This window comes from Takifugu rubripes, unplaced genomic scaffold (assembly GCF_901000725.2).
Source record: "Takifugu rubripes unplaced genomic scaffold, fTakRub1.2, whole genome shotgun sequence".
Lineage (NCBI taxonomy): Eukaryota > Metazoa > Chordata > Actinopteri > Tetraodontiformes > Tetraodontidae > Takifugu > Takifugu rubripes.
The window spans coordinates 23,106-37,530 of NW_021821618.1; the positions used below are offsets into that span (position 1 = coordinate 23,106).

A 14,425-nucleotide genomic window follows, 5' to 3' on the forward strand; every position below is an offset into this window, starting at 1 on the left:
TCGTCCTGTGTCACAAAACGCAATTAAATTTTGAATCATTTTTCGTGCACACACACACACACACACACACACACACACACACACACACACACACACACACACACACACTGCCCTTAATCACTCGGATCCTCCCACACACATCCTGTAATTACTTTCTGTACTCACATTTTAAAAGGGTGCCAAAGCAGCCTCATGCACTTTATTATTACCTTTTGATTAACAAGATTTCTCACCCTCAGCACCAAGAGCAGTGTATGTATTAAATAAAAATGAGGGATAAATTTGCCACACTCCACCTGCTGCTCAGTTATGGTGCTGCTGAAATGAACTGAATCAAACATTTGCTGCTGTGATCCCAAAAATGGGCAGATATTAATCATGCAAAAGGCACACAGGCTTTTTTTTTTTTAAAGTTCTTGCGAGATGGAAAAATGATTGCCCTCAGTGGTGGGTGGCGATTAGCTCAACTCAAGCTGCGAGGCCAAGGATTACATTTTACCAGCGGCTTTTAGGCAGTAATTGACTGTTTTATAACTACAGCTGCGTGTTAGAGGAATGTGCCTGGACTCCAGTGTCAGATGGTGACTTGATTTCTCCAGGGAGCAGCGGATCAAACTGTTTTTTTTTTAATTGCAGTGGTAAAAAGAGTCCTGGAGAAGTTGTGATGAATTTGATGCTCTCATCATGCAGCTTTAACAGTAATGCTGTTAACTTGATGTATTAAAAAATTCATTATATAATATGACCTTTCTAGTGAAGTAGGAATTTGGATACACAATAAACGTCTGTGGACTGAAGACTAAAGCTGCCACCATAGAACTTTGTAAAGTCCTTTGAATGATTATTTTAAATTCCTATAGATGGATGGTTGATTTAAGGATTTGGAACCTGTAAATATTTAAATAGAAAATAAATACGAGTTTGTCAAGTAATTTAACAGAAATAAAAGCCCCAGTGATTAAGACTGAACAATTAAATATTAAAAGCATTTTGAGCTTTCAGGAAGTTCATGGTATCAATAATAGTTCCCAGTGTGGCTAGCTCCAACCCTCCATGGCAACCGGAGCTAATGGGTATTTGTTCTAGTTGATGTTGCCATTGCCGGAAGTGTATTAGGAGTGTCCCAGAAGTGGCTCTGCCTCACAGAGAACACACAGTGGCTTTATTTTGGTTGCAGGCTGCATCTGTCCAAAGATGGTAAATCAGACCAGGCCACAACTAGTTATGTCAGCCACATGCTGACTACTGTGTCAATTATAAAAAGCTAATTATACTCAGCCAATATGGAAGGCAAAGACTAATTAACAAATGTTCGTGTTGTCAGCGGTGACCCACTGTGGTGAGATATCCTCAGGGTGTATAATAGAGGGATTCTGGGATATCTTTCTATCGTCTGGCTTCAAACCTTCAAACTTGCACTAATCGATCACACAAAGCAGGTTATCAATGTGACAAAGGGTGGAATTTCCACGAGTACAGAAAGGGTTTTCAGCAAATGAGAAATCCACCGGCAGCAGTCGGTGCGGCGGAACAGATGACTGTTCGATATTAGACACCGACAATAAACTCATTACAGACAAGTCCGACGCGTAATCCAGCTTAGGCCTGCTGAGAGGTAACTGCTCCACACAGGAGGCACAATGGGCAAGAGTCACAGACTGATGCTCCACTGGCATTACTTTTTAAAAATGAAATGGAAATTCTTAAAATTGGGTTGTGCTAGCTTAGTTTGTAGGGACTGGCTGACTTGGTCGGGAGGCAGGAGGGTTCCCGGTGTTCTGGTAGCAGAGGGAGGGGCCAGGACACCTTCAGAGCACCGTCAAGGTACCCTTGAGCAAAGTACCGATCCCTGGGATGCTCACATAGGGCTTTGCAGTGAGCTGAGCACTCATTCAAGAATGTCGCCTGCCTTCGCCCATACGCAGCTGGGATAGGCTCCATCATCCATCAAAAGAACTCACTCCTGCATGCGAGACAGTTGCAGCGGCTACAGATCTACTGGTGTTCTGTTGGTTTACCAACTGTTTCGAGAATGGTTCTCAGGTTCTTCGTAGCTCTCAGAGCTGCTGTATTAATCTGATGCACTGTGTGATTTGTGAAGTCATGGAGTAAATTAGCCGTCAGCCTGCCTGCAGTACATGGTCTCCCTGGAACTGTGTCTCCTCATTTAAACTGGCACTGAAGTCCCGGCGTTGCTCACATTTTCAGGGCTTGTATGAATATGAATATGAATATGCAGTGTGGCGCTCATATCAGTCTGCCAAACAGTTTCAATTGTTGCATCATCCCCGCTTATCCTCTGAGCTTATTGGGACCCCATTACATTTTGGTTCAGTTTGGGTCATTTTGCAGAGTAGTTAAAATCTAGGTTTTACATGTTATGTTATTATATTATTATGATAATGATTATTATTATCTGTTACTGGCACATTCCAAAACTCAGCCTCTTGAGTAACAAAGGCTTCTCTTCACTTGGGTGGCAGCAGTTTCCATAGAAAATCTGCTGAGATTGATCATTGTGTGCCTCTGAGCAGAGGGCCGGCCTTGAAGGCGACAGTGTATCAGCACCTGACACAAAGCAAAGGCAAAGCCTGCCTGGGATTGATATTCCTCAAAGTCCAACGACAGTTCTCGAAGTGGAGCCTTGGTGGTGGATGCAGGAAAATGCAGTCCCTCAGTACAGGATGTGCCGTTGAGCGTATTCCCAATACTCTGTGATATAAACCTGCACATCCGTTGCTGCGGTGGCTCTTGCAGCCGAGCTTTTAGTTAAACACAAGTCACAGGGGCACAGACAGACAAAGAAATGGAAGCTAACTCATGCGTTTGATTATCCCCGCTAGTATTTCTCCTGCACATTTTATTCTTTCTTCTTCCACACCAGTGGAGAGAGCTCGTGGGAAATGATGTTTTTGTTTCTATAATGATGACACTCCTGGATTTTCTTTATGAAAGCAATGTTGGGTGATAAGGGAGATGAGTTTTACCCTCAAAGAGGGAGAAATCTGTCTGCCTTATGAGAAGGCAGAATTTGAAAAGCAACAGAAGTGAACTGCCATTGGACTGGGAATAACACAGGTCCTCTCCTCTGGTGCTGCGGGACAGACAGCAGGTAGTGCAACTCAGTTTGAGCAGTTCTTAGACAGTCGTAGTTAGAATGAGGGAGCAAGCCCATTTGAACAGAGGGGATTGTTTTATGGCCTGAATTTGGCTCTGTTTTTGTTTCAGGGGTGAGATTGAGATGCAGCGCTGAAAGAATTCAGGGTATATTTGCCAAGATTGTGTGAAAGTCCTCAAGATGGAAGGAAGTGTCTTCTTTTTTTGCTTTTAACCTAAGAGATCTCAGCCATCTAGCATAAACAGGGTCATTTTTCAAAGTAGTAGAACTGCCTGTCCACTGCCTGGAATAATAAAAAAAGAAGGTTATATAGACCAGGCTTTTACTGTTGACAGGAGAAAAAAACCTTAAATGACCAGAGGAGAGCCCATTAACATGTTCAGCACACTTCGGTGTGTAAGTCGAAGGCCATTGGGAAAGTGATGCTAAAAGCTGTTTGTCGGGAGGACAGAAAATGAAACAGCGGATGTTAAAAGCTGTTTGGCAGGATAAACAGAATGTGGCTAGAAACTTACTTGGAGAAATTGCACACTATATGTTATTGTTAGACAAAGCAGGCTTGATGAATGAACTGAGTGAGCCAACAGCCTTTGGACAGCATCGAGATGAAAATGTATCAAAATGCATCAGCCAGAGTCCCCACAGCAACAATGGTAAAAATAAAATAAAATAATTAGAGCTATTCTGTTGTCAAAATACTTTTAAAAGATGTGCTAATAGGTGATTATTAGTTAAAATCCCCAGTAACTCACAAATTTAAAGGGAGATGAGTAACAACTGTTTTGTGTTTGTTTGAGCTTTAACAAGGTTTCTCTGCAGGGAGAATGTTGTTCCAGAAATGATTAAACAGTACAGGTATGCCATGAGCCACGTTGTTAACAACCCAAACACCTATGATTCTGCAGGACTGAAGACAGGAAAAAAGTGAGAAAACTGGCAAAGCTGGGAGGACGGAAGCGCTGTTGGACACACGCAGGGCTCCGAAGAGCTCCGAAACATTTCCAAGCTATACTGCCAAAACACATCGACTGACTCAAACCTGTAATGATGATAATAATGTTGTGAGTCTTTCAGCTTGTGTCTGTTTGATCAGACATCAGCGGGTGGGGATTCACAAAATTACTGTTTGCTGAACATTTGCTACGATAAGTCAATATTTGTATTTTTGACTCTCGGTTGGGCTGTTTGCGTTCCCCACTCAGTGTTCTAAGGGCTACATGTTGATGTCGCTCTGTTTTAGGGAGCATGACAGCATACCAGTAAGACACAAACAACTATACAAAATGGAAATGTTGCACTATGCAGATGTTAAATGTGCAAACCACACTATTTGACACACCAAACACAACATTTAAAGTAAAAGCTGTTCCAGGCTGCAGCTAGGCTAGCTACTTTCTCCAGATTACACTCCGATACACGTTACTCCACTGTCATCAAACTAACACTAGCAAAACACCAAACAAACAACCCCCAAGTGATTTAGCGTTTGGATAAAGTAGAGACTCAGAGCCGATGTGTTGAACATAATTTATAGCTTGCTTCATTCCTCTTCTGGAGATTAATAGCACTAATATTCTTCCCTTAGTATTCTCTGGAGCCAGCTATGGTGTATTAATCTTGGGTTACCCTAAAGTAAGAAGCCAAAAGGAACGTGAGCGATTTTTAAAATTGTGTTGTTTTCCCACACCTTTACTTGTGTGTGTTTCCGATCATCATCATGCATTTCCACATCTGTCTCTAGGGTCGAAGGAAGCGGTGGAATTTATTGGAACGAAGAGCCTCAGAGATATACTAAATAATCATGAGTTGATCATTGTGAATTTTATGAAAGCTAAAAAAAAGCAGCAGGTGGCTATAAGTGTCTGCGGTAGTGTCACAGATCATTTCAAAGGCTGCAAGCATCCACCAACACATAGGTCCATGGAAAGGTGTGTGCATAGTTTCTGCTGCACCACAGCTTTCCCTCACTCCTTGACCTGCCTTTTTCATGGGTGTTTTTAAGGCCAAGGAGAACGAGGGCATGGGGGCTGTTTGATTGAAAATTGATTTTTGGCAGAAGGGGAACGCCATGCCGTGTATGGTTTCCCTGTAGACGATATTATGTGAATGGAGACTGATCTTAGAGTATCATGTTAATGGTCTTTTTCTATGTGTGGAAAATGAGATCTGCAGAGATACTAAATTTAATAGCACCCATTTCCTAAATGAAGGAAATGCTTCAGCTGGTGGGTCCACATCCCTGCAGGTCATCAAGTCGTCTCCCTGATATCGCCAGCATGAAAGAAATACAGGAAGGCAGCTTTGGTAATCTCTGCATTTTATCTTTAGGAGGTGGCAGATTGTATTCTGGCTTGACAGGGAGAATAAATCAAAATGGAACAGACTATAATACCAAGTAATACAAGGCAGCTCTGGGGTGTATTTTATAAAACTGTTTACAATGAGACTTAGAAACTGACAAAGAGTGAATGCATCAATGTTTGATAGGTGGGCTCTCTTACTAATGGTGTCTGACGAGGACAGGTTGAATGTTAATGCTTAATCACTGTGTCACTAAGCACTAAGGCCCGAGCCATTCCACAGCTTCTTCCTTTGTATTCCAAATGAATAGGCTTTAGGTAATTGCCTTTTAGAACTTTTAGAAGTTTGCAATTTTTTTTTTTCTGGAAAGATTGTCCTTAAGAACCTCAAATTTTTAAGAATATTATTTACTCCCTGTAAATCGCATCAAACCTGGTCCAGTAAAGTAAAAAAAAAAATCACTATAACTGAAAAAACAAACCAAAAACACGGTGCAGCAGTTTTAAATTCAGCACATTTTTTTCCACCTCAGATTGACACTTATTACCAATTTCACGGTTTAGATCCAGCTAAAGACATTGCCGGGCAGAGGACAGAAACCTTTCTTTCGAAGATGGTGAGGTCAGGGCAGAGCAGCGAGCCGAGAAAGACCTCTCACAAATTTGTGTGACATTTTAGGGACTGCAGTAGTTCTGGAGGTCCGAGTTAATTATTTGGATGTCTGTAGTTTATAATCCTTCTCTTGAGGCATGTGTGTCAGTGTTTAGGGGTCTTCATGCAGGCCAAGCTGAAGAAGAAGCTACTCTCCTCAATGGAGGTGAGAATTGTGGAGTTTGTACGAGGCATATCCAGTGTTTCCACAAGCCCCCCATTAACAGGGGAAAATAGAGTTTCTATATTTACTGCTTACATTGTTGGAGAAAAGATCATGTTTTTATTTGCTGTCTGGCGGACGGCCCTTAGTTTTGTCTGAAAAGTCAGTAGTGTTGTCAATAAACTGCACTCATGAGGGAGGAAAATGGAGTATAGTAAAACAATAGAGTCCAAAACAATAAGTCCAGTGTCAGTTTTAGTAAAAGACAGTATCATTTTTTACAAGGTTGCATTTCTTTTAAATGTAGGACAACTGTTCTGTGTGGTTGTGAAATATTCCACTTATGTTCTCGGACATTAATCAGCTTTGGCTTAAGAGGAGTTTATTGTTAAGCACTTTTCTGCACTGAAAGCAGTGGTTTTTCCACCGGAGGGAACCTCTAACGTTAGAAAACCCAGGTGAGTGTTAAAATGGTATCGCCAACATTTCAAACATTGCTTCCTTATTTTTTCCTATTTCCACAGCTTCAGCTGAACTCTGAATTACAGCATCACTGCCGCAACATGATTACTATGATCCTTCCACATCAACAACGACTCTAGTTTAATTTCAGTCAGCTCCAACTGATTGTGATGGTTGTCGCTGCAGAAATGTAATAAGACTTTCACCACCACGAGGTAATTCTCCTGCCTTATGCCACATCTGTAAGAGGTCAGAGAAATGTCAGCCCATTTCTTTGTTTTAAACCAGGTTCATTTGTACAAATGGCCCCTTTCAAGAGCTACGGCTGCCTTTTCTTCTTGTTTTTGGCTTGGTTAGTAAACCTCCTGAGACAAACCTGCCAATTCTCACAGAGGAGCAGGATGAATACACGTGGAAGAGGCCAAGACCCAACGCATGCGACAGTCACAGCCAACAGCACTGGAAGGACCAAAACACATTTATGAATGCCATGTCAGCTGCCTATCCTCTGTTTGAGATATCATCCATCATCATCCATCATTCCATCATCCATCCGTGCATCCATTCATCCAGCCATCCATCCATCCTTAGGCAGAGACAGTGGATGGGAGCCTGCGGCAGGTTGTGCTGAGACAAGCAAACTTGTAGGTTGTGTTTGATTTTAAGGCTTCACGCACACATGGTGCTCAGGTGCCAGATTGAAAAAGGAAGACGGTGTGCCCACCGAACACATCCCGCTGTACACATCATTTTCAGTGATGTGTACAGTCTAAAGCAACCCAGTCACCGTCTGAGATGGTGGTTTTAGCAATGCTGAGGCCTGGGTGACATTGAAGGTAGTCAGATACTTTATGATATCCCAACAACACCGGTGTTAATTGCCACTTGCTCCTGGAAGTGCAGGAATATAGCCCTCCTCTCATAGGAACACTAGTTGACTTTTAATTTGCAAATAAACAGTTTCATCAAGTTGAACAAAAACCAACAACTGATACATCCTGTTTTGCTTATTTAAGTAGCAAGATGAGTACTTACATGCATGAACTCATGCAATACGGGTTTTTTTTTTCCAAAAAGATTTATTAGCAACATTTCTTATTTAGCAATTTGTTCTTATTTCTTCTATATTAATGTCTTTTAAATTTTTGAATTCAAACAGGCACCTCCAATTAATCCTGTAATTTCAGATGAATCTTCATAAATGGATGCACCATATGCTGTGGTTTGATTGCACCGCGTCTCCTGCGGATCTTCACTCTTTGGTTCTCAGGAGAAATCCAGTTTTATCTGGTTCCTGTCATTGGGCACAGATGCACAGTGAATCTGCCAAGTCAGGAAAAAAAAATGGAAATGTTTATTTTCAAATACAAAGGATGCCTCAGATTCACTGGACAGCAAAGAAATGAAGCAGAAAATGCCCCCGCAGGTCCATTAAAAACCCCTCGCATCCGTGTCATCCACAAACATTGATTCCTTACTTGCTGGTGCCTTGCTCCTGGTTCTGGTGGTGGATCAGATCACCTCTACAGCTTTTATGATTTCAGAGAATCGTGAAGGCTTGATATTTGCTGAATGACAGGTAGTTGTGCTCCTTTTTCTTTTGGCTTTTTTCAGTCTTTTTTATTGTACTGTCAAAGATGAAATGATTCATATTTGCTGGTGCACCAAGTCCTTCCTTGTATGTAGAGCCAGGTACAAAAAATCCATTCAATCATTATGGATGTATGCATGCCAGATTAAGGTTTAACAAATCCTTAAATAGTTTATTTGTTTGTTTGCAATGACACCCCAGTCCTGTCGGGGCACTGTAGGGACTGAGATACTGGACTGATAACGTTTACCTTTTTTGGGGGAAAAAATTATATATTTTTAAGTCCACTGATGATACGCTTGAATTTATTACACTATATTTTGACATTTTTCTACAATACCGTCAAGATATAGTGTAATAAATTCAGTCTGCCATCCGTCATCCGCACATTTTATACAGTCAGAATCAAAGTATATTGCTTGTATATGAGCTGATGTCAAATTTAATCAGGACCCAAAGACTGAATTAAATTGAAGTGTGAGATTTTTGATCATACCAAGATGCCATTTGTGTGGCATTTTGTAAAAGCCTGCAGTCATGAAATGGCATCCAGGGGTCGTACCTTCACTGACCTTTCAAAATATTTTATGTCAGCAGCATTTAGGAACAGCTGATGGCGTGGCGTATGATTTTTTTTTTATTTTTTTATTTTTTTGCTGTGTGTGTCTTTTGGGTCAACGCAGGCAAAAGGCAGGATTATGATAATTTGCCTCATCTATTTGCACACCACTTAGCAATCTGAAGCTCCCAGCCAAAATAGCTGAGTGGGTACGTATATTATTACTGCGCGTAGACTTTTGACTTAAAGCACAGGAACAAATGAAAACTGACAAGCGCAAGCAGCTGCTTTAGATTATTGACTGAAACTTCCCCTGCTTTTGTAGGTTTGAGTCCCAGAGTTTGCGCTCAAACACACCAAACAAATCTAAAGGCACACATGTAGCAGGCGGTGTGTTTGCACGTCTTCCCCAGCTTTCTTTCCATTCATCATCTGCCTGCACTGTGCCTACTGGAGTGAATACGTCGCCTCACACATTTTCAAAGGGTCCGCGCTTTTTTCAGAGGACATGAGTCACGCTGTCATTGAAGGCATCGTGGAGAGAAAGGACAGTATTGATTTCATTTCAAAATAGTTTGGATTATTGTCATTTTTCTGATGTGCTGTCTTTCACTCTCATCACAGTCCCATCTGGTGTGTGAGAGTGAATATGCCTCACAATGCCCTTGGGAAATGTAATATTACCGCATGTTGTACAAAGAAAACAAGGGAAACAAACCTCATATCTGATGTTGATATTCTAGCTGTGACCAGTTGTTAGTCATGGTCACTTTATATATAAAGAAGGAAACCATTGTTTGTGAGCAGGTTATTCAAACACTCCTCCATATTGTTGTATAGATCTCATGCTTCCTGTGGATGGACTGAAGCGCTGATGGCACACATGTCGTCTTTCTGTGTTAAAGGTATCAGAAATATCTGACTGTTTTTGACACATCTTTCCCTTCTCACTGCTTTTCCTTTGCTCCTGGGGGTTGGTGTATCCAGAGCGTACATGCACATCAGTATCAGATCATGCGAGTATGTGCAGGACCATGTAGGAATTACTGTAGTGTTAATGGAAACAACCACATTGATATAACCATTGCGCTTTTATGAAAAAGTTTGGATTCTATTAAGCAATATAGCTTAAATAATCCTTTGGTATACATTAAAGAATGATGTGGTCTTTCATTGCATTTCTCTCCTCATGGCACTTAAAGAGTGTTAGGACAGTGTTTGTCTAAAGCCATTTACTTTCAATCGTGTCTTAGTAATCCTGTTCCTGTTCCATCCCATCATCTGTGCATTCCTTGTCATAGTTCTGCAGGCTCTCTCCTGCCTCCTGCCAGTCGCGATGGAGTTGCATCTTCACTATATCAGGATGTATGATAAATAAATCCAGCGGTTCCAAAAATCTGCAATTTTACATGCTTTTATAGTGACACTGGACAGGAACTGATGGAAGGCTGGTTTGCTGCTCCTTCGATCCATGCTGTATCTGAACCCCACATCCTGAATGCATATTTCAGGACAGAGCTTCAGAACACAGAGAGAATAGGTGGTGAATATAAGAGCTGTAGTTTCAGTGGGAGTATTGCAGTAGTGTGTGGGTTCATATCATGGTGAAAACCACCTTTCTCCACCTGACTGACTCCAATGCAACACCTCGTAGGTGTGGCGGCCACAACAGTGTGCTTTGTAAGAAATGTGGTGATCCTTTTCTTGCTGCTGATGCTGCAGATAGCAAAGGTCGTGGTGAACGAGAAGGTCACGCTTGGCCATTCACATTAACTCTGCGCACGGACTCTTTGGAGTGCAGTAATGGTATTTAGAGATGAACAGCTCCCTGTAATGGATGCATACTTACTTCCTGTGAAGGGATCAGTGCTTGGTTTCATAAATTCACACATGTTGGCCGCTATCCCTGCTGATGAGAACCTCCTTAGGAGCGTGTTTGGGAAAACTAGCATCCACTATTAGTGACATCAAGTGATCAGTGGTCCGACCATCCCAGTCCAAAGAAAAGCACTGGTTGCCTTGGCATTGATTCGCTTGACATTGTAGTTTTATTATTATTTATTGTTACTATACCACGCTCCAACACTATCAGGGTCTGACTTCATTGTTTTGTTACAGTTTGCTGAATTTCCAATATATTTACAAATGCACCAAGCCTGGGATCACTGTCCTTTGTCAGGGGGCATCTGTCTTACGAGTGGTGTGGTGGATGAAGCACTGACAGCTCCGTAATGACCAAGCCGCTGCTGATTCTCCCATGTGAGGCGGCAAGACATCCATTTTATGAATAGGACAAAGGTGCCCCATTCCATTTTCCACCCGATTGGAGATGATGCAGGTCAGTTCACATTTCAGGGGCCATCTGGACAGAGAAGCATGGTTAATGTATGACGTCTTTCTATGTTTAGCATCCCGCTTGAAAGTGAAAGCACCGTGTAAATAATCGGAGGCGGCATCAATAGTGTTTCACAGGTGTCAAAGAGAATTTTTGGCAAAAACTTTTCAAAAGGAGAGCCTTTGTCTGTACAGTGAAGTCCTACTTCTTTTTTCTTGCTCTACTCATGTTGACGGAACGTCAAATCGGTTTCCTTTTTTCACTGTCAGTGTTTGCAGAAATATAGTAAATGATCAATACATTGACCCAGGTCATCAAACATTCTATAGGCAGCTGTGCAGGTTTTGATGGTGGGTGACATAATATAACGGCACCTGCTGCCTCTTAATGAATGCACGTTTCTAGCATACAAACACTGTAGATGCTATATTAATAAGTAATAGTAATTGATCTTCATGTTATTTCTCAAGACTCTTCCCATTTGTGTGGTTGCCAGTGGTCCGCTGCATGAGTGGTGTTCAGGTGGGCTCAGGGTCCAGGAGATCTACTGTATATCCAACTCTGCAGCACCAAGGCCTCCATATTGAATGAAACTGTTATTCCTCCAGCCTGAAAGAATATAATGAGAGGTTGCAGAAGTACAGGACAGAGCTGGAAATTAAACTGATTATGATATAAAAGAGCAGAACATGTTGGAGACTTTCTGTGAATCCTTATACCTTGCTTTAATACAGATTTAGCCAGTTTTGAGATTACATCTATCAGGATACCTCTCAAAAAACTGCCCTTTGCCCTTCCTCACACGCCCTCTCCTGAAGAACAGCCAAAAGAAAACACCACCGTAACCTCACATCCAGAGCTTTAGCCCTGACCTTTGGGACGACAGCTCCCCATCATAGGAATATCATGTTTTGTCCCCAGAGATGGTAGTCAATGACGACAGTGTAGTCGGCGGCAGGCAGCAGGGAGGCACCACTGAGCGCCACATATTCCCTCTACTCTCCTGAGGCTGCTGTCAGATGAGCCTCTGCATAAAATGCCACAGAAGCATCAGCCAGCACTGGAGCGTCAGCCTGCTATTCTCCATTACAAGTGCTGAATCTGCAGGGTTTAACTGTGAGCCCATAAGCAGAGAGGTATCGTCGTCATTGTAAACAGCCATGTTGATTATTCCAGAATAAGCCTGAATGCTTCTGAGGTTAAAAATATAACCGTGGAAAGGAGGTAAGCATCTGGATTTTTTTGCTCCGCTAAGAGTGGTGTGAGAGATAATTTCCTCTTATATATAGAGCCATTACAATTCAGAAGGTTTCATTGGGTGGCATTAATATTAACTGGGTTATAGTAGGAAATCGCTGCAGTTGAGCGAATCTGAAGCTCCATCACCTTCCTGAACAATAGCTGAACTGAGCTGTGTAAATCTGACTAATATGCACAGGTAGGCTGCTTTTGTTCTCCATTAAAAAACACATTTCTACTGCACGCCAGCTGAGCTGTTGTGACATGATAGACATGCAGTTTTAAAGTATTTTTATGTAAACTGCTTGGGTCATATTTTATTTAGGGCACCCTTGAAGATGGTATAGCAGACTCTGAATGGAAATGATATTTCATGTCTGTGCTCATCTGTAATGCAATACCTTCCTCAAGCATGTCAGGCTAATGTGAGTTCAGGCAGCTCCGGCTGGCCCGAGTATCCGCTGTCCTGTTGTTTATCTCTGGATGAAACATCGCAGAAGGAACAGTGCACTGTAATAACACGACTGTTGCAGATTGATCCCGTGAGAGCATTACCATATTCATGAGTTTATGCACCTTTGCAGCATAACGGCATTTTTATCCACAACAGAGAGCTTGGTCTTACTTCGCTGTGCTGACGGCAGGAACGCTTGGCTGGAAGAGCCTCGGGAGCACAGGAGCGAGGGCCGGTTTTACTTCCTAGAAATGCAGTTAGGAGGCTACCCAAGCATCTGCTCCAGGGTAGCATCAGTAACAACTGAATGACCAGCTACATTAAACATTTTGTCCTCACTCATAAACATGCAGAGTAAAAGAAGTGAAATTACCCCAAAAAAGGAAAGATATGAGAGGAACCCTGACTTTAGCATAAGCTCCGGTTAAGAGGCTTTACCTCTTGCACGACTCGCGCAGTCTGCACGTTGGTCTAACGCGCTGCCTTTAGTCTGATGCGTCTGCCTTTGTGTGAACTCCACATCTCACATGATATGGAGAGACGTGATGAGGTGAAAGAACTTCAAATGGGTCAAAAACACACAGATCAGCCACGGCGCCATCTGTTCCTCTAATGATTACCTGGTTGCTCCCTGATGTGACACGGTTGGATGGAGAGGCTCTGCAGACAAACAGCTTTTCCATTAACGCTGATGGAACAGCTGCTGGAATGTGATCTCCTAAAAACACAATAAAATTGATTTATAAATGAAGGAAAGTGCGTCACGTAGATCATCAATTCACTATCTTAATAATACCTTTAAAATGTCATCTGATCCCATTTTAATCTGAATGTAAGAGGATTTAATGATTTGTCGTATAAGGGCTGGGAGATTTCTTGATACTAGACACTGGCTTTTATTGACATTTCATGTAATCCTTTAGAATCTTGCCCAGCCTAGTGACCCAATGCTCAGCCGGTTGTGGCAACATTATACTTGAGAGCAGAGTCATTTCTTTGCATCTGACATGCTGCACGTATGAACCTCATCACTCTTTAAAGTCTGTTTTATTAGCTCTGGCTGCTGGTGGCTGGTGCATGCTTTGATCATGAATATTAATGTTGCCGCCTTCCTAAACAAAGGAAGAGCACGGCATAAACGTCACAAGCATTTTTCAGATCAAAAACTTTCTCTATTTTTAAGGAGAGAAAAAAAAAAGTCTGACAAATCCATGACTGAGGTTTAGTTAAGGAAGCTAAAAGGGACTGGAGCCAAACAACAGAGGCAGCTCCTCTTAGACCTCCCCACCGTCTCCGCTGATTTGTGCTGTCCCCGACGGCACAACCCGCCATCTAAAGGACAGAATCAGAGTTTAATGATGTAGATTATTTATTTCAAGCTTACTTACTAGTCTTGTAAATAGCTCTGAAAACAGCTGCAACTCAAAGGTTGCCAGTTGTTTGCTGACAAGAAGAAGGGAAGGTTGTTTGTTTTGGCTTGGAAAAACAGGGACACATGCATTTGATTGATTATCATGGAAGGTTATGGAATAAAGAATATTGCCACTTTATT

General features: G+C 42.0%; 1 long non-coding RNA gene across 1 annotated transcript; it reads right to left on the reverse strand.

The window, feature by feature from the left end:
- Positions 1-13,008: 13,008 nt before the first annotated feature.
- LOC115248241 (uncharacterized) lies at positions 13,009-13,550 on the reverse strand. The gene is made up of 3 exons (XR_003887184.1): positions 13,494-13,550; positions 13,312-13,395; positions 13,009-13,118 (listed from the first exon to the last, which is right to left on the reverse strand). It is a non-coding gene; the product is annotated as an uncharacterized lncRNA (long non-coding RNA).
- Between the last annotated feature and the right edge of the window lie 875 nt (positions 13,551-14,425).